Source organism: Saimiri boliviensis, chromosome 15, assembly GCF_048565385.1.
Source record: "Saimiri boliviensis isolate mSaiBol1 chromosome 15, mSaiBol1.pri, whole genome shotgun sequence".
Taxonomy (NCBI): Eukaryota; Metazoa; Chordata; class Mammalia; order Primates; family Cebidae; genus Saimiri; species Saimiri boliviensis.
Genome location: NC_133463.1, coordinates 74,603,623 through 74,631,057, shown reverse-complemented (window position 1 = coordinate 74,631,057; position 27,435 = coordinate 74,603,623). Strand labels below are relative to the sequence as shown.

Sequence of the window (27,435 nt, the reverse complement as noted above, 5' to 3'; positions counted from 1 at the left end):
TGGAGACCTGGACAATGTGACTGCTGGCAAAGATGATGCGACTGATGTGTCTGTCAAAGATTCTATGATCTCACTCTTAGGAGGCCATTCCACAATGGTGGTCCATGAAAAACCAAATGACTTGGGCAAAGATGAACATGAAGAAAGTACAAAGATGGGAAATGCTGGAAGTCCTTTGACTTGTGACGTAATTGGGAATTCCCAGTAAACATTCCCTAGGATGAGGTCCAAGTGCCAGTGACACATCAGTTATCCTGCTAGCTGTAGAAACGGAACTTGATAAACATTTAACACTGTAATCTTAAAAGTGTAAAGAAAAAAACACATTCACAATTCTCCAGAAACTTCTTACGTAGAATACACGTTTTAAAATGTTCGTGTTAATAACATTTTCCCCGGACAAATTAAAACTGTGCAAATCTGAGCATCTCTTTTGATTTGACAATGCTTCCCAGACATCTTGTCAATAACATATTAAACAAATAACCTTCACTAGTTCCAACGCTTGTCTTTTCCCAAGGTGAAAGAACACATCTTTGAGACTTTCCGGAGGTCCTCTGGGAAATCTCAAAGGCCATTTTGGACGCTGGGGAGGCTGAGAAGACTGTGCTTGACTAGTAGCCAAAACAACTTTTTACTGTTTTGCAGAGGACTAACCGGCCTCTGCTTTATCTGAATTTCTCACTTTAGCTTGACTGCTCCATTTTGGGTGCAGAGCCTGTCCCTTGTGTCTGACCACAAACCAATGTATCCTGTCTCAGTTCTCCTATTCATACAGCATTTGGGGATGTTTGTTAAGTTTTAAGAACTCCCTCCCACCCCCAGATTTTCACACCTCAACTTCACACAGGTGTTTTAAAATCTTTGCTCACTCATCCCTTCTCTGAATTAGGATTTGAGCATCTTTCTGTTACGATACTGTCCCACTCCTATTGTGATGTTCCTCTTCTCAAGAAAGTTTTTCTAGACAAATGTCCATATTAAACGTCTTTTCTTTGACAGTAACGATGCCATGACTCAGACAAAATGCCAGCTGCCCCTGGCTCCTGCTTTCTTCACCCAGTGCTGCCTTAGTGGACTCCTCGTGCCTTTCCTTGGCTGGAGAAATCAGAATCCACAGTGGTAAGTCATGACTTCTAATCCAGTGTTCCAGACATCTGTCTGTTGTAGCACAGTGAGCAGTTGACCTATAGTTCTCTCATTTTTGTCATTCTGTTTTTCTGTCTTTTCCTCCTGCCTTTTTTGAGAGTGGTGAAAGCCCCTAATTGTCTCCTGATAATCATACCTGAGTTAAAGGACTAAGGTCTCTAGCACTGGCAGGCGTTCCTTCCATTATCATGAGATAACCATCAATTTGGCTGTTGTTCTCCAGACCCCTCAACAGTGGGATATGCTCTGTGTTATTATAGTAATAATTCCAACCACTTTCTTAAAAAAAAAAAAAAGTCGGGGGAAGGGCAATATTTTTAAACTTAACTTTCAGTGGCCTCTTTGGGGAGTGCAGAATTTTTCCAAATTGTTTCCCTCTGTAAAGGGCTATTGACTCCTGTGCCACCAAGATCTCATTCAGGCAATAGATGCTTTGCTGTTGGTGGTGGGCATTTGGTACAAAGAGACAAAAAAAAAATGCTTTCTCTCAAAAACTTTTCAATGACCATTGCTTCTTTCAAAGACAGTCTTCCTTCCCCAACACTTTCTGAGACCTGCGTCCTCTCAGCACCTATCCCCGATCTCTTTTCTACCGTCTTCCATGTTCCCTTCAGCTCCCTTTAATCCTTGGATCTTCCTCTTTCAACCCCTCTGTCTCCTCCACCTTTCTGTCCACGCATGCCAGACCTTTCCCCTCCCATTCTGGCCCCTCAATTCCTTATAATCCCTTGAGCTTTAAGTCCTGTCCCTTCATGGGAGGCTCTAGAGGAGCTCAGGGGCACTGAGAGCAACAGCCTGAGGCTGAAAAGGCTGCCTGGAAACAGGCTGAATGTTTTATCCACTGAGGTGGGCTTTGGAGACACCAGATGACCGCCTGGTCTCTCCTCCATGCCACCCCCCCTGAAATTGAGTCTACAGCTTCCCTAGAATTATACACCAGAGCCAAGGGCAGCTTCTGGGTCTCCTACACAGCTATTTATTGGTGAAGATGCCTCAGTTCTCATATTGAACAGGTTACCTCAACTTGCCCATCTACCAAAAATATTACAGTGAGGCAATGATGGTAAAAATATAAAGGTGAGGCAATGATGTCACTGTTTTTTTATATGAACCAGTGAGTTTTGAATTTCTGTGATTATGCCTAAGTCATGACTAAAATTTAAAAGTTAAAGCTGTAAGTTCACTATGTATGTCTATATGTTAATGTATATGTGTTTGTACACGTGCACATACCTTTTGTGTAACATTTTCTTCCCTCTAGATGATATTACCACATTAAATTATAAAATCCTTTAAATAAGCACTTTCTGGATTCACTTAGAGATGAAAGAGACCCTACATAAGTTAAATATTCTTGAACTTCCCTGAAATTAGAAAAATCAAATTTCTAGTGTTATCAATGTGAAAAAAGTATTTTTATAAAAGCTTAACAAAATGTTAAAAAAAAAATTCAAGTTCATCCAATTTAGATAAAGCTCTGGCCATTGAGAGTAGCTTGATATAATTGATTTGATAAACATAGCTATGTCTTCTGAGTTGTCCACATCGTAAGAATACATTTTTGTTCTACCTGAGTTTTTTTTTTCTTAAACTTATACGAATATACTGAATCTCTTTCCTTGATAATCGAAATATATTCTTGGTATATTCTAATTATATGTTTGATATATTCATGACATATAATGTCTCACGATAATCATGTTATATCTCTTATTTATTTATTTATTTTGAGATGGAATCTCATTCTGTTGCCCAGGCTGGACTGCACTGGCGCAATCTCGGCTCACTGCAACGTCTGTCTCCTGGGTTCAAGGGATTCTCCAGCCTCAGCCTCCCAAGTAGCTGGGACTACAGATGTCTGCCACCATACCCAGCTAAATTTTGTATTTTTAGTAGTGATAGGGTTTGACCATGTTGGTCAGGCTGGTCTCCAACTGCCTGCCTCAGCCTCCCAAAGTGCTGGGATTACAGGTGTGAGCCACCGTGCCCGTCCACTCATGTTATATCTGAAAATTTTTTCTCTATAAAAATGATGCCCATTCACTTTCATAAATATGATGTAATATCCACCTTTTTTTGAAAATAAAATAAATTATGTTTACACATATTTTCTCAGAAACCTTTTGAAGCAATTTTAAGTGCCATAACAAAAATTAAAATTTTCAATTATATCATTTTTATAGTAAATTTTCATCACATCTTTTTTAAAAATTATCAAGAATATATTAAGCATAGCAATTTTAAATCTTTTGTCATCTATGGATGGTTTTGTGTTTTTCACCAATGCTTCCCATCAAACACTTGCAAATCTATTACAGGCCTAGGACTTTGTTTCAATGAAAAAGGACTGACTCGGAGAAACCCGGAAAAGAATTATTCTAGGTACTCTTGTGTAAAAGTTTCCAATTACATTGCTTAAATAACTTTGGGACCAAAACAATGAACTGAGTCAGGAATTCCAGAACACTAGTTGAGAAAGAGATGGGTTCATAAGCCTACTAATCTGGGACCAAGTGGGACAAAAACTAATTATATAGGAGTGAATAAACTGATGATGGATAATTATGGGACTTTTTTGGAATAGGGCTATGGTTTTAAGGTTCTCTTTTCTGGACATAAGTACCCCCTCCTCTTTTTTAAGCTATCTATCACTCACAACAATTTTAAGGACTATGCTCATTCCTTGTAAACAGAAATGAAACTTGTATATTTTTCTCCTCAGCTCACCCTTTCAAAATTTGGAAACTCTCATTGAGTCTTCTTATCTTCACGGCAATATAGTTATTTGCATAGATTCCATAAGAGTCTGTCCTCCATGTTAACAGGACATGAACAAAACCATTGGTAATACAACCAAAGCTTTGCCTGGATCTCGTATTTGAGAATGATGCTTATTTGATCAGATATGACCAGACGCTTTTAAGGAACTCAAGTTGACCTTATGGGGCCAATGCTTCCAAAGCGCCTCTTGTGAAAACTGGCTTGAAACCTGGCTTTGCGGGGTTCACAGCTCTGCAGGTGAGCAAGGAATGTCATTTCCCAGAAGGCTCTGGAAACAGGATATTTGTGGGATCTCAAGGAAAAAGGAATGCCTGCCAAATCGATAGGTACTGCATGTGAAATCCGATGTGAGTTTTTGGCTTGGCTTCTCATCCTCAAGAGGCTTTGAAAAGTCCAACTTGACATTCTTTATGAAAACTTCCAGCAAAGCAAATATAAGAAAATCGATATGTAAATTGCCACTGTTGCTGTACCTATGCAAATAACCAGGCCAAATCTCTTGAGATTAACCTCAATTAGTGATCAAGAATAATCTTTCTTTGAGATTATCTTTGATTAGAAGGGGAGGAGTAACTGTAGAAAGAAAATTTGTGTTTCCATGGAAAAATCATAGCACATCCTTCTGGATTATCAGTTTCTGATGCTGTTTATTTGTGTTTGAGCTATTTAGTACCTCTTTGTAAACTGCATGTAACTAGTAAATATGCAAACTGTCTCTTGTCTGGTAGAGATTTAATTGGCTTTCCTTCACACTATGGGAAAACCAGTTTTTGTAACTACTAATAAATTGTACTTGAATGTGCTATCTTCCACAAAGAGTCAATTTTTACTAAATTTTCAAATCTTCCAATTTCCCTCAATATCTAGCTATAAATCCCTAAAATAACCTTTCAATTTTTCTCCTTTTCTTTTTACTCATAGTCACTGAGAAAACCTTACTATCCAGGTCCCAATTCAGACCCTAAGTTGCCTTGTGGCTGGCCCCCAGGCTCTGAAGAATTACTGCAAGCTCAAGTCTAATGACTTGTTTTACACCTGTAAAGACCCATTGTTGCTAGCAGACTATGCATGGGTTCTCTTTTCCTCTGGACAAGCCCTGACTGGAACACAAAAGAAGTATGGGGAAATGCCCAGGTCATGCATGTTCTGATACAAGAAGTAACCCAGACTCTGGGTCACATTACCAAGAGCATCGAAACGCTCAAAGAGCAATGCTGCATGATCAAAAGGTTCATCGACTAACCTCTTGGAACTCCCTGGAATAGTTACCCTTGAATTCAACTTCTGTCTTTCTCACTTTAGCATATCCTTTTATATTAACATTTCTCTTTTTTCCTTTTAGGTATCCCACTTTTAAGATGCCTGATCTGAAGGGCACTAAAACAACTGACCTTTGCCAGCATGCCCAACAGATGGTTCAAATAGTCCTCCAGGAACAACACTGAGCAAATCTGACCTGGGGACTGTTTTACTCAATCATTTTCTACTTGAGATTCTTCTTGTCTCTCTGTTCAAGGACACTTTTTCTGAGGCTTTCTTGAACAGGAGTGGAGAACTGATAGGGTGATTTAACTCTGTCATTAACACAACTTTAGGTTGGTTTTCCTAAACTACTAGATTCTTAACTCTATATGAACCTCCTCCAGCATTCTAATTTGTTTGCTCCGCCTTAGACCCAGAATCCCACCCCATGTGCCTAATCACAAACCAGCCTCCCTGCCTTAACTTCTCTGCTACCAATATTTGATGTAGCCCAGCACGTTTCAGCATCATCCCCCACCTCCCCACAGTCCCCCACCCCCGCCATACACATACACATAGCCTCAAACCCCCTTCCATTTTCCATAAGCATATCTCCCAAGGTGTTTGCACATAAAAGCTGTGTTTGCTCACTCCATGCTTGAGACTTTCCTGGCTTAGACCTTGAGCATCTTTCTATTGCAAGATTCTCCGTTAGTAATGTTTTCCTCACTTAACTTCAGATTTGTACACTTTTTTCCTTGACAGGGCAAAAAAATATCATTCAGGATTTGATTTTCAGAAGGTAAAATATAAAACATTGTCAGGAAATTTGAATACTTAATCAAGTAGGATAATGGATTACTGAGAAACAGTACTTGGTTATCTATGTAATCAAAAAATGATGTGAAATAATTTTTAGAGTAGATATAGGAGATAACATAATTGCAAAGAACGTCATCTCTTTTATATGAAGACTTTTCTCTTAAATGATCAAGGACTTGAAAAAGTCATAACAAAGCACAGGAAATGATTCTGATGAGATTCTGAATGCTTATCTTCTAAGCAGATTACTCAGAAGGTGAAGAAAAATACTTTACAAGCTCTTATTAAGAGAATATACTAATCCAAGAAAAAATATTTTAATAGAGAATAAAACAAATTCTAGTTTTGCATCTGCATACTTGATACTAAAGCTTATATTAAAAATTTTGTAAGTAAACCCATTGAACTTTAGCCAGCTATGACTACAAGAAATAAAACTTCCTATCCATGAACCTTCTAGAGTTTTCTCTATCTAGTTAGGGTTTTGTAAGGTTTTGCCCTATATTTTCCTGTTTCTCATACTGGAATAACTACTTATTTTACTTCAGAAAAAAATTACTCTTGTTTTCCTTAACAAAAAAAAATCCTGCATACCTTGCACATAGTGTTCCTCTCTGCCACAATCACTTCTATTAGAGTCTCATTCATCTCATTCACATATATTGATTATAACTTTTAAATACAGTAACTCCTATTGCATAGAGAAACCTTGGAGATAGTATAAAAGAAAAGTTACTCACTGGATATGTATTAAAACAGCCAGATAGATCTTATTCAAACTGCTGCAGTGAGAGAGAGAGAGGTTTCTGTATGAAATTGAGCTCAACTTCTAATACAGCAAAGACAGCTATGGACTTGTAGCCAAGGAATACAGCAAGGTGGTAAGCGGATGGAAAATTACTAAGAACTTAACTAGATATCAAAGGTAGAGAAAACTGGCTTAATTATTTTTAATATTAAAACTATGAATTAATAACATTATTAATAATAAAACTACTTTTGACAGGCAGGCCAAGAACTAAGATGTCAAGAGTGGAGAGTGAGAAACTTGATCAAATACTGAGTAGTCCAATATCAAGAATTAGTGCATTCTTGATAAATTGGCTAAGCAGGAATCTTTGCTAAAACTGGGCTGGGCAGGCCAAGGTCAAAGTTTACTTAGAAAGAATGCTCCAAGGAGCCTGACTCAAGTTTGGTCAAAAGAAAAGTCTTTTTCAGTGGATAATTATAAACTATCTTTCATACACACTATTTTATAGCAGACTAGCAGAGCTTATGAATATATGTCTTATAATTCTTGCAATAAAAATTCTTGTAATAAATATCCCTATAATACAACTCACTGTAGCAAAAAATAAACATGTTTATTAACACACCCAAATATATAGACTCTCTGTATTACATAAAAAATAAGAGGCAAAAAGTCTGTAAGAAGAAAATTATACTCAGTAATGAATGCTTAGTATTTTATTCTAGTTAGATAATCTAGGTATCTAATAAATGCCCGTTGATTCACTATATTTAGCATCAGTCTAAAGTTTTATGTTATCAAAAGATCTTGGTCTTGAGCCAAGCTGACACACTATAAAATGTAATTAGTTATTTTTGAATTAACATTTGTCAAAACAGTGATTCAATTTAACTAAGTGCAAATTTATATTTTTATAATTATAAACATATAGTAACTAAAATGATAGATTGTTAAAGCAACAAACCTGTATAAGTAGAGGAAGAACATGCCCAAGTAAATTAAAATGTATGCTTGTGTAGAATCTAATACCAAGAACTCAGAAGACACAGCTGTTTTAATTAAACCAACAATATAAAGCTAATCTCATTTGCCAAAATGTACCAAAATTATGTGAATGTAAATTCTTAGAATATTTGAGCAAGTATCTATAAGAGTATTGAAAGCAGAAATGCAATTATCTTTATTTCCAGAAATTTTTGAATATTTTATTTACATCAGACCTTATTTAGCTCTAAGTCAATCAGAAAATAGAGCCTTTAAAAATTTTATAATCTAATTTAGTAAGACCATCTGGAGGCAGGAAAATATTACATACCCACAGACACAGAAATATACATACAGATCTAGAGAACTTATCATTTTAATTCTAAAACCTCAGCCACAGATCAGGCATAATACAGAAATACATAACTAACTTGTTTATTAAAAAAAAAAAAAAAAAAGTGAAGGAGGGGCTCTTTTCTTTCCACTGGGTCAAAATTCTTAATTGATTTGAGTTCAAAATAGAGAAAAACTAGATAAATAAAAATAACAGACCAGATTTTCTGACATCTTTCTAACCTAACAGAGACACAATATCTGCAAACCATTTAATTCATTTACAGAGATTACCAAGTCACTCCCTACACACACACACACACACACACACACACACACACACACACACACAAATCCAGCACTAGAGATCAACTGCATACTCAATGAAAATTAAATTCCTACCATGCTACCAAGAGATAAGAGTCTGGAACATTGAATTAGGAGTAGGGCTCACCTTTAGGTCCCTGAATTGCCAGCCATAAATGGGGCACAAAGGCTCCAAGTGTCCTTATTACCTAGGTGGAGTAGATGGAGATCTGAAAGCATGGTACCATTTTGAGTCATAGCATCAATCCTGTCAAAGAAACAGACAAGTTAAAATTGCTTGTATTTAGGCTATTGCAATAGGGAAACTACCCTTATCTGAAGATAATGAGAACGGCTCAGCCGCTAAGGCAGTATGGCTTTTATAGGGAGGGGTAACCAAATCCAAAGGGTGTGGCTTAACACTGTGGTCAGTTTGCAAACTGCAGACATCACACTTTGTTAACTTTCCAAAACAGTTCTCAGTAGTCCTGGTGGTTTTTCTTGGTAAGCTTCAAAGAGCAGAGTTATTATCTCAGCTAATCAGCTATGAGACAAAGAACAGGATGTGGAAGTTTTTGCTTTGTCAGCAGATTTTGTCAGCAAATGAAAGGGTTTGTGGTAGGTCTTGCCACACGTGATCAAAGATCTTCTAGAAGAGTTTCACACAGAGACGACATCAAACAGAAAGACCAGGGACAGGAAGGAGGCTGCTGGTCCTGCCCACCCCCACTCCCACCCCAAATAAGGCCAAGAGGCAGAGGCACACATCCTTCCTCAGCCCAGCTCACATGCAGGTGCTGCACTTCCTTCCCATGCCTGCCTGCCCCCACCCCACTGACCTGCTTACACACCGCCTTTCTTCCCCTTTCAATACCCATTTCTACAACTCTCTATTTGCACTCATGCTGACTCAATCAGTATGTCACTGCATCCCTCCAAGGCTACCTGGGGATAGTGCTACTATCCCAAATGGCCACCTTCCATCCACTCTTTTTTCTCACAATTTCGTTCCCTCAGAACATCCAGAATGAACAAAAGTGAAAATCTGATTTTGTTACCAACCCGTTCAAATTTTTCTGTTTCTCCCTATTGTCCTTCCAGGAAAACCTATGCTACATAGCACATTCAAGCCTTCCTTGTTTCAGGTCACCCCCTTTCCTTGCCAGCCCTTAGCCAACTCTATGTTCCAACTGTGTGAAACCTCCAGCTGCTTTCCTGCACCACCTGCTCTTCTCCATGTCTAGGCCTTTGCTTGTGCCTTTCCTTCCACCTCCAATGCCCTCCTTCCAAGGCTAAGTCTCAATGTGTGCAACCAAGAATTTAGAAGATACCGCCTCTGTATTTATTCCAGGCCCCACTTCAGCCCCCAGAGTTCTCCGTCACCTTGAAGCTGAGTTTGGCTGAAATTCCTCTATTCCCTACCCTTTCCAATCACAGCATTTACCACACCATTTAGCAAGTAAGTTCTTCCTTCTTTCTCTGTCTCTGAAGCCAGACCAGAAACTCCCTGCAGGTCAAGATCATGTGTTCTTTGATGCTTTTTCATGACAAGGGGAGACATAGGGTTGCAGTAGTGAGTGGGCATCTGTTCTCAGAAGGCAGTACCTAGAGCACTATAAGTACTTTCAGAAACCTTATGAAATTAAAAAGTGGGTGAATTCACCATATGTGTTCAAAATTGTACAATACACTGGGTTTATAGAACACGTCCCAAATCCTGTAGAAACAAGATAAACTCACATAAAGCAATTAGCGAAAGCTGAAGACTCTAAGAGGTATGATACGATTTTTGTAACCAATTGTGTTACATCTCATGAAACCTAATGAATGTTAGAACATGGTAACCAGACACTTTGGGGGTCTGGATGTTCACTTATTTCAGGATTGACTTTCTTTTACTCAAACCCAGTAAAAAAAAAAAATTTTTTTTTTACTCAAAATTTCTCCTTAAAAGCTAACTCTTGGGACAGCTTCTGAGCAAGCCACATACTGAAATCAGTTTCATTCTCTTTCAATTAACCAATGTGAACATCTTCTTGGCTTTCATGACTATTGGATGTATTCCTCAAAATCAAATCCACACTCACAACTATATTGACTCCCACACAGTTCCCTATGCATGATCAAGGTTTGATAATACTGGTTGAATTGGTGACTTGCAGAATAACTGTGCACCACTTCTGGGATGGTTATGATTTCCTTAATTTGAGTCTTGGTTTTCTTTATTCCAAATATATTGTCTACAATATCACTCATGATTGTTCAGATCATAGTCAGAATTTAAAAAAGGAAAATATGTATCCTTAACTAGCCACATTCATAAACATGAGTTACGAAGTTTAAAGTAACTTCAGAAGGAGCATACCCCAACACTGAAGAGTGGGGCCATAGGTGAACCGCCTCTTATAACACTACATCTAAGGAGAGGGCACTCAGGGGAATAGGAAAGGTCTGAGGTGGAAACTGTATGGTTTAATTTTTTCCCCAGAGGAAGACTCTGACACAGGATTATTGCAAATAGATCTGGAATGGAATCCCAGGAAACAAAAGTAGGGGGCTGGAGAATAGGAGAAGCAAGAGAAAGAAACTAAAGGGTAATGTGACTGTAGGAAGCAAGGTCTCAATCTTCAGGAGATGGAGTAGAACAGCCTCAGATTTCTCTCTGAGCAGTGAGAAATCTGAAATATTTAATATCACAATTCTTATTGGCTGTTAGTTGAGAGCTGCCCTGAGGATATTAATTCCCTGTGTTTCAGCCCACTTGACATCAGGTCAGGCATATTACCACGGCAGATGGAGCCCCTAGGTAGAAAGTCATGGGTCCTTGTAGCACAAAGAAGACAGACTCTATCATATTTTAGGTGAATCTAAGCTATTGCATGTGTAATAAGCTGTCTCAACTGTTAGGCAGGCAAATAAAAAAAAAGAATTATGAATTTATTCGCCTCATTAGGTTTCTGAAAAACACCATCCAATAACTGGATTTCCAAACTCATTCCCAGAATGTTCAGTCACTTTTTCTGCCTCAATGAGAAGGGTCACCTCAAGCAAATCAATCACGCTTATTCTATCCTTTAAATCTTTACTCATTCCACATCCAATGCATGTTTCTTGTAGGTCCAGAAGCAGAGCCTGATGCAGGGGTCCCAGGATAAGTGATGTATTAAGGATGTTCCCTTACATGAAGGGGGGACAGGAAGCAGGAGAGAGAAGGAAAGAACCCAAGCAGAAGTATAATTTATCAGGACACTCCAACTGAAGCCTGTTCTGCAGAAGGCTCTAAAGTATAAAATATACCCTAGGAGTGGTCATGTCTTAAGACAAAGGAGCTGGGTTATTGTATTCCCAATAGCCAATCAGACATTGGAAACACTGCCCTGAAATACTCTGGGAGGGTGCATTAACTTTGTCTCATCTGTCACAGATTCTTACATTTTCTGGTTAGTCACAATTTCTGGGAGAAAATTTATAAATGGAAAAATTAGTAGAATAAAGTAATCTGTTACAGCATTTAGACCTGAGGCCATAAGTAATGGTCATCATCCCCCTTCTCTGACACTGTTTTGGATTCCCCAGGAAGCTTTAGCTAGTGCCCCTGTCAGTGTAGGTGACTTTCCTGGAGGGGCTATCAAAACCACCATTCCTGAGGAGTCTAGGCCCCTAGTTACCAAATTTTATCAAGCCATAGCATGATGCCCCAGTAGGTGTCCCAAATGCAGAACATTATTTTGTCTGCTCCCCTTATATAGCAGCAATCCCTTCTCATGGCCCTGGCAACTCAGCTCTTACATGCATCTGCTGCTGCTGAGCATCCACTGAGTGTCAGCTCAAGATCTCACCTCTTCCATGAAGACTTCCCTGGTCTTTGCGTTCCTCAGTGCCTTCTCATCCCTATAACTCAAAGAAGTTACTGCTTATGCCTCTCGTCTGGCCTGAATTGCATTCGGCATTGTAATTTCCCATTGCAGAATTTTTATTGACCTTGGACAGTGTAATTTTGTTGACTTGTGAGTGTATGTGTTGTCTTTCCAATGGGAACCTGAACACCTGGACAGGGTTCTATCCCACACTTCACTGGCTGCCTCCAGTGCCAGATGCAGGTTGCTCTGCATTCCCAGGCCTCAGGAAACTCATGATGAGTTAGCAACTGAACAGCTTACACAATAACATCTCTGCACCATAGAACTAAATTGTGATTTTTCTCACCGTTTAAGTCTTGCTTCCAAGAGCTCTCTAAATTATTCGGTTGCCAGTGACACTCATTATCATTCAGGCCACAATCGTTTTTCAAAAAAAAACTGACAGCTTCTAGAGGTTTGACTGTATGACATTTTAAAATCAGCCCTTAAAAGCACATATTTCTAGATGCTTTATTATTAATACAAATTATGTGCAAATGAATGCCATAACTTTCCCCTACAAAGAGAGATTTGTTTTTTCTTTTTTGGCATTACTCAGACCTTGAGGTTGATAAGCCTGCTTTAGAGATACTGGGTATTTGTGGAGAGAGGAATATAAACATTTACATAAAGAGGCAATTCAACTTACATTCAATACCTTTTGGGTGCCAGGAATTGCCCGAGGGACTTCATATAGACTGTATTGTCCAGAGGTTTTTTTTCTTCTATTTTTTTCTGAGGCTCATATGATGGAGCATTTTGAAGCATTTTATAGCCTCTTGCAGGAGCTTAAAGAGAAAGGAGGAAAACTCACGTCACTTCGTTTTGCAATTAATTACTTCTTCTGGGAAGACTTTGCCTTGTAATTATAGTATTTATCTCTATATATTTATTATTTTTGATTGTTTCTGTCTTGTATTCTCTATTCAGAAGCAAAAATTGTATACAAAAATAGTACTAATCTTGACTATATGTCTCCAGGCATGTAATCTGCTCTCCAAATTGCTGTATTAAATGAGTTGAAACAAAATATTTATGTTACTATTAATAGAGGTTAAAATCTATTGAATGCTTGCTGTGAGCCAGGCACTCTGCAGAGCACTTTATACATATCATCTTATTTAATACTCACAGCAATTTTCAGAGGCAAGTACTATTATAATCTCTGTTTCATAGATGCTCAGGGCAGCTCAACAACTTCCCAAAGACCATGCAACTAGTAAGTAAAGAAACAGCTTGGCCAGGTGCAGTGGCTCACACCTGTAATCCCAACCCTTTGCGGGGCTGAGGCGGGCGGATTACCTGAGGTCAGGAGTTCGAGACCAGCCTGACCAATATGATGAAACCTATCTCTACTAAAAATACAAAAATGCTCTGGTAACTATAGGTTACTAAAGTGGACCATCAGTAAAAATGACATATTTTGGGAGTAATCATTTAGGTACTTCTAAATCAAATAATTAGTATTTCCTCAATTTCTTTTGGTAATAAACATGGAAAAACAAGTAAAAGGTGGCTATTATGTACTGTTAATGTGATATTTATAGAAATTTATGTATTCATATCCTTATTGAAACTTTGTTATAATTTTGATTTTAGTGTGTAGTATTGTTCTGTGCATTATTTTTGCAATACCTAAGGTATTAGAGCAAACTAAAAGTTAATTGTAAACATTTTATGATTTTTGTCATAACTATATTTTAAAGTAACTATGGTTTTAAAATATACTTGTCATCATTTTCTTATATGTGTGAAACCACTGTAAAAACTGTCTATGTATGTGCTTGTGTTATTTTCTTCTATAGAAAAAGAAAATTTAAATTCAGAGGTTAAAACCATCAATATATTATTTTTTAGAAAATAAAAAAAAAATACAAAAACTAGCTGGGCTTGGTGGAATGTGTCTATAATTCCAGCTACTCGGAAGGCTGAGACAGGAGAATAGCTTGAACTCAGGGGACAGAGGTGCAGTATGCCGAGATTGCACCATGGCACCCCAGCCTGGGCAACAAGAGTGAAACTCCATCTCAAAGAAAAAAAAAAAGAAAGAAAGAAAGAAAAAAGAAACTGAGCTTAGGCTGCACAGAGGAAAAAAGCCTCCCTCCTTAGTCCTCTCCTTTGAGATGGCAAAAGAAGTTGTATTCTCAGCCCATGTCTTGCTAGCCGAGAGATCACAAACTCTTTGGGTCTCAGTTTCTTTATTTATTGAATAGATATTCTAATGACCACATTGCTATGCCCATCTATCTGTCCATCATTTGTCCATCTTCAAGCATTTAACTTTCACTGTTTTACATTTTGCTTATAAGAGTTACTGATAGCTCTCAAAGAACATAAAGTATGTCACATTCATCTTTATACCTATAGTTTCTAGGCCACTATTCTAAATGCTTTAAATCTATTAAATCATTTATTTTTCATGATACCATGAGAGAGGCATTCTTTTTAGCCCCACTTATTTCAGACTTAGGAGGTTGTTTGACCCCAACTGCAATTATATTAATGGTGTCAGATAGATTTTAATGTAGGTATCTGGCTCCAGAGTCCATGCTCTTAATTACTATGCTATGCAAGAAAGCAACTTGACTTTCTTCTCAAGTCCAGGTACTGTTTCAGAATAGATTTTTCCATATGTTTTTATCTACTTTTTCCTCTTTACTCTTTAGTTCTTGTTTGTATTTCATGATCTGTGTTTATTTTTTGTGTAATTAGAGATGTGATTTTTCAGTGCACATTACGTTTTAAATCTCAGATGTGAAATCTCATACATACATTAATTTTAATTTACCATTGATTTATTTCTTAGAAGCAATATCGAAAGAGAAAAATTTTCCTCTAATTTTCAAGTTTTATGACCTTAAATGTGACAGGGAACAAAAAATGCCACTTTGGCATAAGAATTATTCTGCGTAAAAACAATTGTGAAGAAATAGATAACAGGAAAAAAAAAAAAAAAAGAACTCTCCCCTCCACCTATTTTCCTAAAAGTAGGAAGCAAATTTGTAAAAGTGTCCCTCTTTACCTCTGTACCAAGAAGGATGAAAGTTAATCATTAATGACAGCATTAGATCCTTGTCAGCCTGGATGTGGTACCAGATGGATCTGCATAATAAACTTTACCAGCTAGACTTTGACTACCACTTGTTTCTCATATAGTTGCACGTCCACAATTTACTATTCCTAGAGGTTATAGGTCTCGTTCCTCTGTCTTGTCACTTCTCTAAAAAATTTTTTGTTCCTTTGCTATATACATCCGAGTTCTAACCAAACTTTTTTAAGTTACTCATCCTTGAGTTTCTCTTATGTATATATGAGATATGCACACTGGTAAACCTTTGTTAGTTTTCGTTCATTAATCTGTCTTTTGTTGCAGAGCTTCAGCTGAGAATTTAGAAGAGAGTAGATGGAAAATATTTTTCCCTCCTGTCCAAATGCAATGATAATCTTACATGAGTCCAGGAAGAAGGTAAGTAATAGTAAAGATACAAGCAGATGAATGGCTTCAGATTTTGCCTTTTAGACTTTCAGAAGACAAGGGTTTGGATGAAAATTAATGCAAACTTAGGATAAACAAAGCAATCACAAGGAGCCTTAGGTCCCAGATATGCTAATTTTGGTCTCTGCAGGTCATAGAAAACAGAATTAAGACATAGGGACTGAGAAAGATTGTCAACTAAGTCCTTCACCTTTAAAAATGAGAAGTAATAAATAATTTAAGATTCAAACTAAGTGGAACAGAATTTTTAAAAATTAACACTATGATTAAAACACACACACACACACACACAAGAGCAGTAAAAAAGAAAACAGATTGGTCAGTTAAGCATTTCATTGTGAAAACCTTGAGGTATAACCAAAGAATATCCAAAAACATTTCTGACATCAAAGCATTACCCTTAAGATTAATATTAAGAAATAAAAGAAATGAAACCCAAAATATAAACAAATTCACCTTTTTAATGTGACTTTTATTACTTACTTAAAAATCTGCAGTCAGAAAATATGAAAAGAACATTCACTAATCAGAGTCAAGTGACTACTCTCCCACAAGTACTTAACACATTACAGTAAATTATTATAAGACAACCAACATCACACACACACAAACACACACACACACACACACACACACACACACCTCACATTCTTCCCAGCTTTTTGGCAATTGGTTTGGGATTCATTAGTGAGAGATGTTTTTGTAGCCACAAGTTAAACAAATTTAAAAAGAAAAGAAAAGAAAAGAGCATTTAAGCATATGGTCTGAAATTAGGGAGGCGACAACATACGAAGTAAACATAGATGATGATGGATAGGTAAATCATAGATAGAGGATAAATAGGTAGGTGGATAGATAGATAGATGATAGATAGATGTAGACATACAAAGAAATATTTCAATTGATGTGCATTCAAAAAAAGATTAATCACAATATTCACTCAGAATATTTTACTGGAGAAAGACGATATTCCAAGGCCATCAACAGTCCACTGCAGGGCTGCAAATTTTGATCTCTGACAAGATGAGTACTGAAATTGAGAGTACATCTTTAGAAACTTTTATAGTCATTTGGTAAAGAAATTTCATGTCTGTTGAATCTAATAATTAAAAAGATCTGCATTTTATGCCTTTTTAATACTTTTGTAGTAATTGATTTTTACTATATTTTATGAAAGAATCAGCATTAGAAATTTAAAAAATAAAATTATTCTTTCCCCACAAGTAGTTTGAGACGCTTTGAATAAAATTATATTTGGTGTTGGGGAAGCTAGAAATTCTACCTTCTGCTGTGGTTGTACAAAACATATATTTAATGAGCCTATCATTTTATTTTGGCAGGCATTGTAATTGCTCACTATCAATGTATGAGAAATTACAGGAGGTGGCTGAGCTGAGAGAAAGGAAAGAATATCTCCCTGTTCAGTAGTTACAGGTTAGAACTGTAGGCAAAGTGTAACATTAGGAAATACAGTTGCTGGTAGACCAGTAGTTTGCATGTTTGTACCAATAATCCCAGGGTCCTTTTTCTTGTATCTATACAGTTTTTCAAAACTTTGCTGTGGATTTTGTTCTGTCATTTATAGACATGACAAGATAATTTGTACCTTTAACATCTCGGCTAAAGCTTCCTTTTAGACTAAAGGACAAGGAAAATAAATGTAGGCATTCCTTTTAGTCTTTGGGGAATTAGTGCTATCTGTGACATGAGCTTCATTTTGTTTTGGTGGCACTTTTTAGTGCTGTGATTTGCTGTCCATGAAGGACAAAGCTGACCTCCAAAGGGATGTATGTAAGCAAAAGGTGCCCAAGAGTATAAAGAACTAAAATCTTTATGTCAGAAAGCAAAACAAAAACGACGTAAACCTCAAGTGGACTCAACCCATTTACACTTCTTAGCTCCAAACCACAAAGAGAACAAAAAAGTACTTTCTCAAACTTGTTTTTTCGATCACATTTTCTGAGAAAAGATATGGTTAAGTTTTAAATGCACTGTCCTGGGCTTACTCTTAGATATCAATCTTTTCATAAAATTGAAAACAGCTGATACCTCTTAGAGAGCATCTGCCTCATCCCCCATATCACACCCGTTTCTTGGGTCACTGGTCCTATGACTTGCCTTGATCTATAACATACAAAAGGACCTATAACATACAAACGCTCTGTTAATTGCCAGATGTCAAAGTCACTTCGCTTTTAGACCAACCTTCTTGCTAGCAATACATACAACTTTTTTTCCTCACCTCTAACAAGAAGTTTTTGTAAAATTAGAGCACAGTCCATTGTGTTCCCAGAGCTGTTGCTCCAGAATTCCTTCACATGGACCTTGTCTGTGGGCTGGAGTATATGGCTGGTGTGAAAGTCAGTGCTGCAGATTACACTTAGGTTGAAAAGAACTCAGAATAGAAGTTATATTAATGTGTCCTTTAGGTGTTAAATAGAATAGCTGGAAAAGAGATTAAATAATCATTGACCGAGCCCCATTTTTGAGCCCCATTTTCCATTGATCTGTAGCCCACATGTTCGTTAAGATTGTTGGAAGGACCTATGAACACTTGTAGCCAGATTTGTTAAAATTGACATCATCTGCTAACAGAGGGTAGGCCAAGAGGCTGCCTAGATTCCTCTTTCTCAGAGAGGACAAGTAGTCCGCTAATTTAAAAATAGGAAAACACAGGAGGGAAAATATGAAGAGTCCTAAAATCCCATGTTCTTTGTTTTGTTTTGTTTTGTTTTATGAAATGGAGTCTTGCTCTGTCGCCTACGCTGTAGGGCACTGGTGCAATCTCTGCTCACTACAACTTCTGCCTCCTTTAAATGATACTCCTGTCTAAGCCTCCCAAGTAGCTGGGACTAAAGGCACCTGCCACCATGCCTGGCTAATTTTTTTATTTTTTTATTTTTCGTAGAGACAGGGTTACACCATATTGGCCAGGCTTGTCTTAGACTCCTGACCTGAGGTGATCTGCCCACCTCAGCCTCCCAAAATGCTGAATTACAGGCAGGAGCCACTGTGTCTGGCCCTAAAAACCCACATTAATGTTAATATTGTTAAAGATAAGGAAAATTAGATGAGTTACAGGCCCCTCCACACAGGCCCCTATATTTTGACTTGCCCTCAAGTTTATATAAGCACTAAGCACTTCAGGTGAAAAATATCCTCCTCAACACTCATTCTGAGAATCAGCCGACCACAAAAAAAAAAAAAAAAAAGTCTGTCTGCTGAAGCGATCTGATTTTGATGCCTGCTCACCCTGCCCTCTTGCCTTCTGTCCCTACAAACTTCCCTGCCAGTTTTACCCCTCTCTCTCTCCAAAAGACTTGTCTGCTTCTGTTTGATTTTGAGACACTTAATATTTCTGAGGCGGATGCGTTCTCCCCGGTGAAATATCTGTTTAAGTAAAGTTTCCATTGTCCTAAGTCTGCACTGATTTTGATTGAACACCTAGCACTCTCAATAGTGTTTGCCCTATACCATTTTTTCACACTGCACATTACCTTTAACGTACTAAATGTTGTCTCTATTTAACTTCTTCCATTTATTATGTTTCTTGTCTCTCTCCCTCCATTAGAATATAAACTGCCTGACAGCAGGGTGCCTTTCTGTTTCATCTACTCAATTCCCATCACCGACTACAAACATGATAAGTGCTCAAAAAGCTTTTGTGAATTTAATGAATAAACTTACTCTTACCTGTGACGTGATAAGAGCAAGTTTTGTCTAACACATAAAAATATAGACTAAAGAAATATTTGCTACTGGTTCTGCCAGGATCTCATTCTCCACCCTAGTTAACTGAATCTCTGACATGTTCCTTGAGCTTGTTTTAAATTCTTGTTTTAATACTCTAACTCCTCTAAAACTGTCCTGTTTTTCTTAGTTCTTCCTAATTTCTTTTCCTCTCTACCCTGCAACTCAGCTCAGAAACTGAGGTCTTGTGACTTGTGGACAGTTGTCCCTGATGCTGTTAACCCACAGGATTTTCAATCAAAAAGTTTCTCTGAGTAGGTCTCTGTGCATTTCTGTCGAACTCAGATCCCAGCTGTACCAGCCACCTGTTTAGCCCTTCCCTATCAGATCCCAGGTATACCCAGCTTTCCCTCCTTCCTTGGGTAGGTTCCATTCCTGTTTCTGGCACCCCCAGTCATCCATGTCCTACTTTAGTGAACAAAGTACCTTATAGCCACATCCTAGACAGAAAAAAAAGAAATACCATTTTTTCATGATCATGCATAGGTAATATTTGTAGAGTGAATTTGTGTCAAAAAGATCTGGGCGCACAGTGGTTTTACATTCTCAGTTATTCCTCTATTCCAAGGACTTCGGCAAATGGAGGGGAAAGAATCAAAAGTTTTATGATGATCATAATGAGTTTCAGGTCATGACCACATAATTCACCTTGTTATTACACACTGCTGATCCTTTAAGTAAAATACCAGAGCCCCAGTAAAATGAATGAGATACCAATGCCTGAGGATTTCACCCAAGCATCGCTAATTAAGGGTTATCTTCAAATGCATTCAAGCTACACAAGTCTCTTGAGTTTGCATAATTGAGCTGGAAATCAGTTGAAGGAACTTTATGGAATTTTTAGCCCAGGAGGGAAAGCAAGAAAGTTAGAAAACTCAAAACCATGGGGAAACAAAACAAAAACACACAAAAAAAAACCTTCCTTCACATCAAAAAATGAACGTTTTGTTTCTGACTCTTTCTTTTTTAATGTAAGGAAAGCCTTACACTATCTTTTATATCCTCTTTGTCTTGTTTGCCAATTTTTACACCTCCAAATGAGGTATAGGGTGAAAGAAAGAGCCTTAGAATCCAAGTCAGAAGTCTCAGGTTTTACCTTCCCCTATTCAATATATGAGTCTCATGTATGAAATAGAAATGCAAATTACTGTATCTACTCGATGGAGTAATAATGTGGATTAAACAAGAGGATGAATTGAAAATACAAGTTTCCTCAATGTCATCCACAGGTTCTTGGAAACTGTGACTTTAAGTGACTTTAAGTGAAAGGATTTGTAACAAAATAGGTTAATTGATACAAACAAGTTCCTACAGCATATTTTTGGTCACAGAAACATCACCAAACTTCTAAATAAAGACCAAAGCACTTCTAATAGTAAACGTTGAAACAAATGTGAGCACTCTCTCTCATATATATATAAAATATATATATGAGAGAGAGTTATATATATATATGTGTTATATGTATTATATATTATATATTTTATATATATATATACATTAAAAATCTTTCATGTATATGAAAAATCTTATGTGTGTGTGTGTGTGTGTGTGTGTGTGTGTGTGTGTGTGTGTGAAAGATTAACGAAACAAATAATTGCCCAATTATTTCAGTTCAGGGTCATGGGTGGCAGGAGCCTAGAAGTCCATGGTGGCCTGTAACCTTGTTTGGAATTAGAATATGGAGCTGATCCCAGAGTTGGCCTCAGGGGAACTTTGGACAGCCTTGTGATTGAGAAGGCTACAATAAAAGTGGAAAGTTGGGGCTCTAGAAAGCACATGAGGCTCTCTATGGGAACAAGGAGAGTAGAAGAATTAGATATTATGAATTAAATAGAATGGAGAGATGATGGTAACTAAACTTCCAGAACCCATCTTGTTATGTCAATATTTACAACATAGACAGTATGGCCTGTTGCATTTCAAAGAGCAAAGAGCCTTCTAAACCTCTGCCTATAAACACAATTATAGGGTTTAAACAGCAAGGGTTTATTTTTTAAGGCTATAGTAAGTATAGAAAGGCTATACAATTGACAACACAGTCTCTATAAAAAGTTCGTTTAGCCACTCCAATCCTCAGTTTCTTCTGTGAACTGTCCACATTACTTGCCCAACCATTTATTTTTTACAAAATTTCCTTAACTTTTTCCATTAAAAAATTTGAATTGTCATTTAATTTTGCATGTAACTTTGCCTGAACTTTATCTATGTTTTGAGCAACTTGAGCATCAGAAATCCATTTATTTTGTATCCTCCAGAGTATGAAGCGTGATTCTTTTCCCTAAAATAGTAGCATTTATGATTTTAAATTTTATCTGCCAGATGAATCAATACAAGTGAGAAGATAGAATCATACCTCATCTACCAAAATTCACTGTGCTAGCAGTCTTATCTATTTGAAATATATGAAAGCATCTGTAAGAAAAAGAAAAGCTTTCAAATATCCAGAATAAATATTACGAAACCCATTTTTACCATCTTAAATGAGCATTAAATAAGTAAAGACAAAACCTAAGATGATTACATCTAGGAATTATTTTACAATATGACACAGGAATTAAGTATAGCATCAATAACCTTTGACCAAATGAAACAAGACTTTTTAGATAATAAACTTGTATTTTTCTATCCAAACCCAAATAGCCTAAACTCCTCTTCTTGCCATAGAGAGAAGCCATTCTCAGATAACAAAGAGCCTAAGCAAAGTAATTTTGCAGAGTATACTTTGAAGGAAGGAAAGAAAATCCTTCAAATTTCAGAATTTTTATGGATGAATGCAGTAGGCAATAGAAACATGAATAGCTTTTTAAAAAGTGCAATAAACGAAAGCTGTTCATAATTGGTGTTCTATAGGGAATTACAAACAAAGAATTTGAGAAGTCTCCGAGTTACACTTTCCACACAGATACAAGATAGTGACTTATCTGAAACAGAATTATTGGGCACCTCTGGCATGGACAAGCATGAATCACAGAAGAGATTCAGCAAAATGTGTAAAGTCAGACATGAATTAGTAAAAACATCTAAGCAAGCACAAGAGAGCAATCTTACTAAAAATATTACTATAATATTACTAAAGAGAACACATTACTGTAGGACTCACTGTCACCTGAGAGAGCAGAGATGGGAGATATCAGCCTGTTATGCTTTATCAGGATATTGTTTGTACTGTGAGATGATAACATTGTGCTTAAGTAAACCAGTTAGTAAGTCATTCACATTTGATCTTATGTATTAAATTAGTCACTCATAACTAGTTCTTTATGTTACCTTTAAAAAGCACCAAGTAAAAAGCACTGTTCAGACATTGTTAGAAAGAGGTTTTATATAGCAATTGCAGGTACAACTTAGTTGCTCAAAATGATGGAAGCTCACAAATGTGGAAAAGACGATTTAATATTTTTTTCATCAAAATTAATAAACATAAATAAATCACAATTAGAAATGCAAAGAAAAGTTAAATTTAAAACCTATAAAGATGGCCCTGGTAAAAATAAAATAAGCACATTTTGAAAATTTAAAAACATGCATTTTTAAAACCTAAACTTCCAGAACCCACCTTATTAGGTCAATATTTGCAACTTAAATCAGATGAAATTATAAAGTAATACTTGGGGTTTGGCTGCAACTGAGTGTGGGTGTTACCTGGACTGTAAACATTTTTTGGAGGAGAACTGTAATGCTAGCAGAAAAGCAAACACACATGGTGAGCTCAATGTTTTCTCAACTTTCTGCCATGGGGAATTTTCAGGGATCTGCATGTCACAGGAGATGGAGCCGAAGGAAAGCACAGCAGTGTTGCTGAGTTGGGATGGCAGAGATTAAAGTTGAAGGCTGCAATTGCAACTGGAATTTGCAGGGCAGATTAGCAAATAGAGGGGCACTATTCAGACAAGAGTCCTCAGAGCACTGTATGGAGAAATCTCAGTGGATCCTTGGCCCAGAGCTGGCCTGTACATATACAGAGCCAGTCTCTTCTAGAGCTCACAGGAAATACCACCGTGCTTGCCAACCGTGTTTCTGAGTACAAAGGAAATACATTAGAATTCAGCCACTAAAAACAAGAAATACAAATATTTGGAAATCAGACAACACCCTTTCAAATACCACGTAGGTTGAAAAAGAAATCACAAAGGACATTAAAATACTTGAAATGATCATAATATAAACACAGCAAGTAAAAAAAATTATTCACAACTAAGGCAACGCTGGGGAAAATTTTACAACTTTATAAAAATCAAAGACTAAGAAAGAGTGGTTCATGTTGCCACCTTCAAAGGCTGAAAAAAGAAGAGCAATGTAAACCCAAAGTAAGTAGAAGGAAGAAAATAATCAATATGAAAAACTACATCAATAAAACAGTACACAAACATTTTAGAAAGAATGCCAAGAGTAGAATTTTTTAAAGAACACCAAATATTTCCAGAGCTCATATTATGCACCACGCTTACTGTCACATGTTGATTACACAGATTAAGATAAGGCAGCCCATCTGCTCCTGTCCCCGAGTTCACCATATTTGAGCTTTGAGTCATGTATTTCACAAAGTGATTTCAACATAATACATCTGAGAGTTCAACTGTCCAGCAGTGCCTAGAACACAGTAGAAGTTCAATAAATATGTGTTGAATGGATGAATGAACTTTTTCCTTAACACATGGGGAGGGCCACAGAGAAGAAGGGACTTTCCCTAAGGTCACTGACACATTATTTGGTACAGTCTGAATTCTGTTCTCCATACTAGACACCATTCTCTGCCAGCTCAGACTCTAGTCTCAACTCCCTTATGCCATTAGAGAACCTTAATAACTAGTTCTGTGTTTAGTAGCCAGCTCAGACCCTAGCCTCAACTCCCTTATGCCATTAGAGAACCTTAATAACTAGTTCTGTGTTTAGTAGCCAGCTCAGACCCTAGCCTCAACTCTCTTATTCCAGTAGAGAACCTTAATAACTAGTTCTGTGTTTAGTAGCCAGCTCAGACCCTAGCCTCAACTCTCTTATTCCAGTAGAGAACCTTAATAACTAGTTCTGTGTTTAGTAGCCAGCTCAGACTCTAGCCTCAATTCTCTTATGCCATTAGAGAACCTTAATAACTAGTTCTGTGTTTAAACCCCCCAGCAGCCCATCTTGGAAAGGCATTTTTTCAGCATTCCTGTTTGTGTCGTGCCAGCTTACCAGCCAGGGAGCCCACTGAGAGGTGAGCCAGGGAGAGTGAGTGAGCACACAGACTCACAGGGCGACTTGCAGCTCCACTTAGCACAGGGGAGCTGAGCTGTGTTGACTCATGCCAGCAAAAGCCACCTTTCTCAAGCTGTGTTACCTCCCCAGCATAAGTTCCTGTTGCCTGATTGCATCTGGTGAGTCAAATATTTGTCGGGTAGAGCCCGGGCATAATTGAGACAATAGGACTATTTCCCACTAGTGGAGAACTAAGCCTTTGCAATGGAAAACACAGAGGGAAAAAATAACCAATATTGCCCTAAGACAATTCAGATTAAGAGTAAGACACACTCAAATTTTAGCAACTCAAAAGGGAAGCAGAAACAGCTACAGCTACTGGGGAAATGGGAGGATGCCTAGGAAGGAAGTGGTTATAGGCACCGGCACTTGAAAAGACATAACATGTCCTATCTCCTGGAGAAATGAAACTAATAGAAATTACTTCTATAGCATGCACTACATGTCGGGAACTACTGTAAACACTTTATAAAATAAATATAAATTATTTAATCTTCACAGCAACAGTACAACATAAATACTGTGATAGCCCCCACTTTACAGATGGCAAAACTAAGTCAGAGACAGATTAAGTAAGTCACTTAAATTCACAGAGCTAATAAGCGGTAGACATTAGGCAGTCTGGTTCCAAAGTCAATGCTTTTACCAATCCCTCAACCCCATACTACAAGAAGAATTGATTTTACTATGAACATGGGCTCCTAATTAGATAGGAAGACAAGTCCTGGAATTCTCGAGAGGTCAAAAACCTGCAAAATAGCAAGCACTCTGAAACTCAAGCCTTGCAGACAGCTAAGCATTGGTAAGACCAGCTGTGTCTACGCCTTCCTTCTCCATTCATTCGCTAGTAGTCATTGGACCCATTAGAGTTTGTAGATATGAACTGAGTTTGTACTCTGACAGTTTTTAAAAAGTGAATCACAAAGTTTGATTTTCCAACTACCATAGTCTAGTTTCATACAGAGTGGAGACTATCTGAGATTCAGAGAGGGCAAGTGAATGTTTAGAGAGTAGCTGTCTGTGAGTAGATAACTTGATCTGTGCAGGCCGTGCTGTGCTGTTTCTGCTCCTATAGAGATTCCAGTCTAAAAGGAAAGACCAGTATTAATCACCAATCTGTTAGTGAATGCTACCTGCAAAGCAAGTGAGGTGCTCTGAAGGAAAGGAAGACAGGTCAATATCAGGGACTCAAAAAGTAAGCTGAGCTGGCCCTGGAGCAGCAGAAGGTCTTGGCTTGAGAAACAGGTGCTTGGGTTGAGAACGGAAGGATGAAAAGGCTTTTTTTTTTAAGGTGGCACAAGAAAGATGACAAGATAATTCTAGGTGGAATAAATGGCACTTGCAAAGGCAAGAGAGAGCAGGCTCTGAAGCCTCCTGGTACGGCCAGCCCCAAGGCAGGGAGCAGGGTATGGAATGAGTTGAGGCTGGAGTAAGAAGGAAAGGCAGGCCATGCAGCAACTGATAGAGTCACAATCTCTATGCAAAGAGTACTGGGGAGCCATGGAAGGACGTAGGCAGAGCAGTGGCATGAAGCAAGAAACACCCAATGTATCCAGTAAGTGACTAGACTAATACTCAAACTCACATCTTTTGCCCTTCTTCCCCCTAGTCTCCAACCTCACTGCGTTTCACCAGCCTAGGAAGTTCAGCCAGTAGAGATCCTCACCAAGCCACGTAGATCACAGAACCTCAGGAGGGTTGGCAGGGTCTTGGCTATCTTGGAGACACATCCACTGGCTAGGCACTCCCTTGTCCTCTCTGAATCCCAGCCCATCTCCAGTCCGTGTGAGACTAGATACCTGGATTCAGCATATGCTTAATAGCTGGGTCATCTCTAACAAATTAAATCACTTCTATGAGCCTTCCTTTCTACAACTGCACAATGGGAGTGTCAGGGTCAATTGATTGTTAAGATAATGTAGGTGATGTTTCAGCACCATAGCCAATCTTTAGTAGATGCCCAAAGAGTGACCATTTAATCTGAATTCAACCATTCATCTTGAGCTATATCTTTCTCCCAACTCAGCTGTGACAGTTCTAAGACATCATCCTGCATATCAGACAGGGCTTATCATTAAGTAAACCTATTAGTCCCCTAAATAATTATGCAGGTTATAGCAGCCCATAGCTAAAGCAGAAATTTTAAAAAATCATAAACTTACCCACAGTGGAGAAAGGAGAACCTGAAGAAATGTCATCTTTCTGGTATAATTTTCCATGTTTTATTCCTTGAAAAACAGCCAGCATAAGTTTGCATGGTGTTCAAAAAATTAATGTCACCGCACCAAAAGACAATGAGTCAAATATTTCCATTGAAAATAAACATTTGAGAACAGTACCTATTTGTATATTTATTCATCTATTCAATATATAATTTCTGGCTCATTCCATGCTAAGTGTTCTGAATCAAAAAGATGAACAAAATACAGTGTTATTCTTCAAGGACTTCACAGTCTACAGGAAAGGAAGATATTGAAACAAGTAATCGCAGAATTGGAAATTGGAACTGATGTACTTAAAAGAGTTTTGAACAAGGGAGATGGCTGTGACTCTGCTTTTGCAAACTTCAGGAAAACCACAGGTGAGTTCCACCTGAGGCTAATCTGAAGCTTGTGTTCTGAATTTGCAAACTAAGATAAGAAGGAAACATATTGATAGCAAAAAGAATAGCTTGTGCAAGGAAG

The 27,435-nt window shown here is 37.7% G+C and overlaps 1 long non-coding RNA gene across 2 annotated transcripts in view; it reads left to right on the top strand.

Moving 5' to 3' along the window:
* The first annotated feature begins 849 nt into the window (after window positions 1-849).
* LOC141581495 (uncharacterized) overlaps window positions 850-27,435 on the top strand; it is a 38,734-nt gene continuing 12,148 nt past the window's right edge. The window contains exons 1-3 of one of the 2 annotated variants that reach the window (XR_012514175.1): window positions 850-1,122; window positions 15,641-15,733; window positions 27,205-27,332. This is a non-coding gene — a long non-coding RNA (uncharacterized LOC141581495). The remainder of the gene's footprint in view (window positions 1,123-15,640; window positions 15,734-27,204; window positions 27,333-27,435) is intronic. The other variant, XR_012514174.1, reaches the window with a different exon arrangement.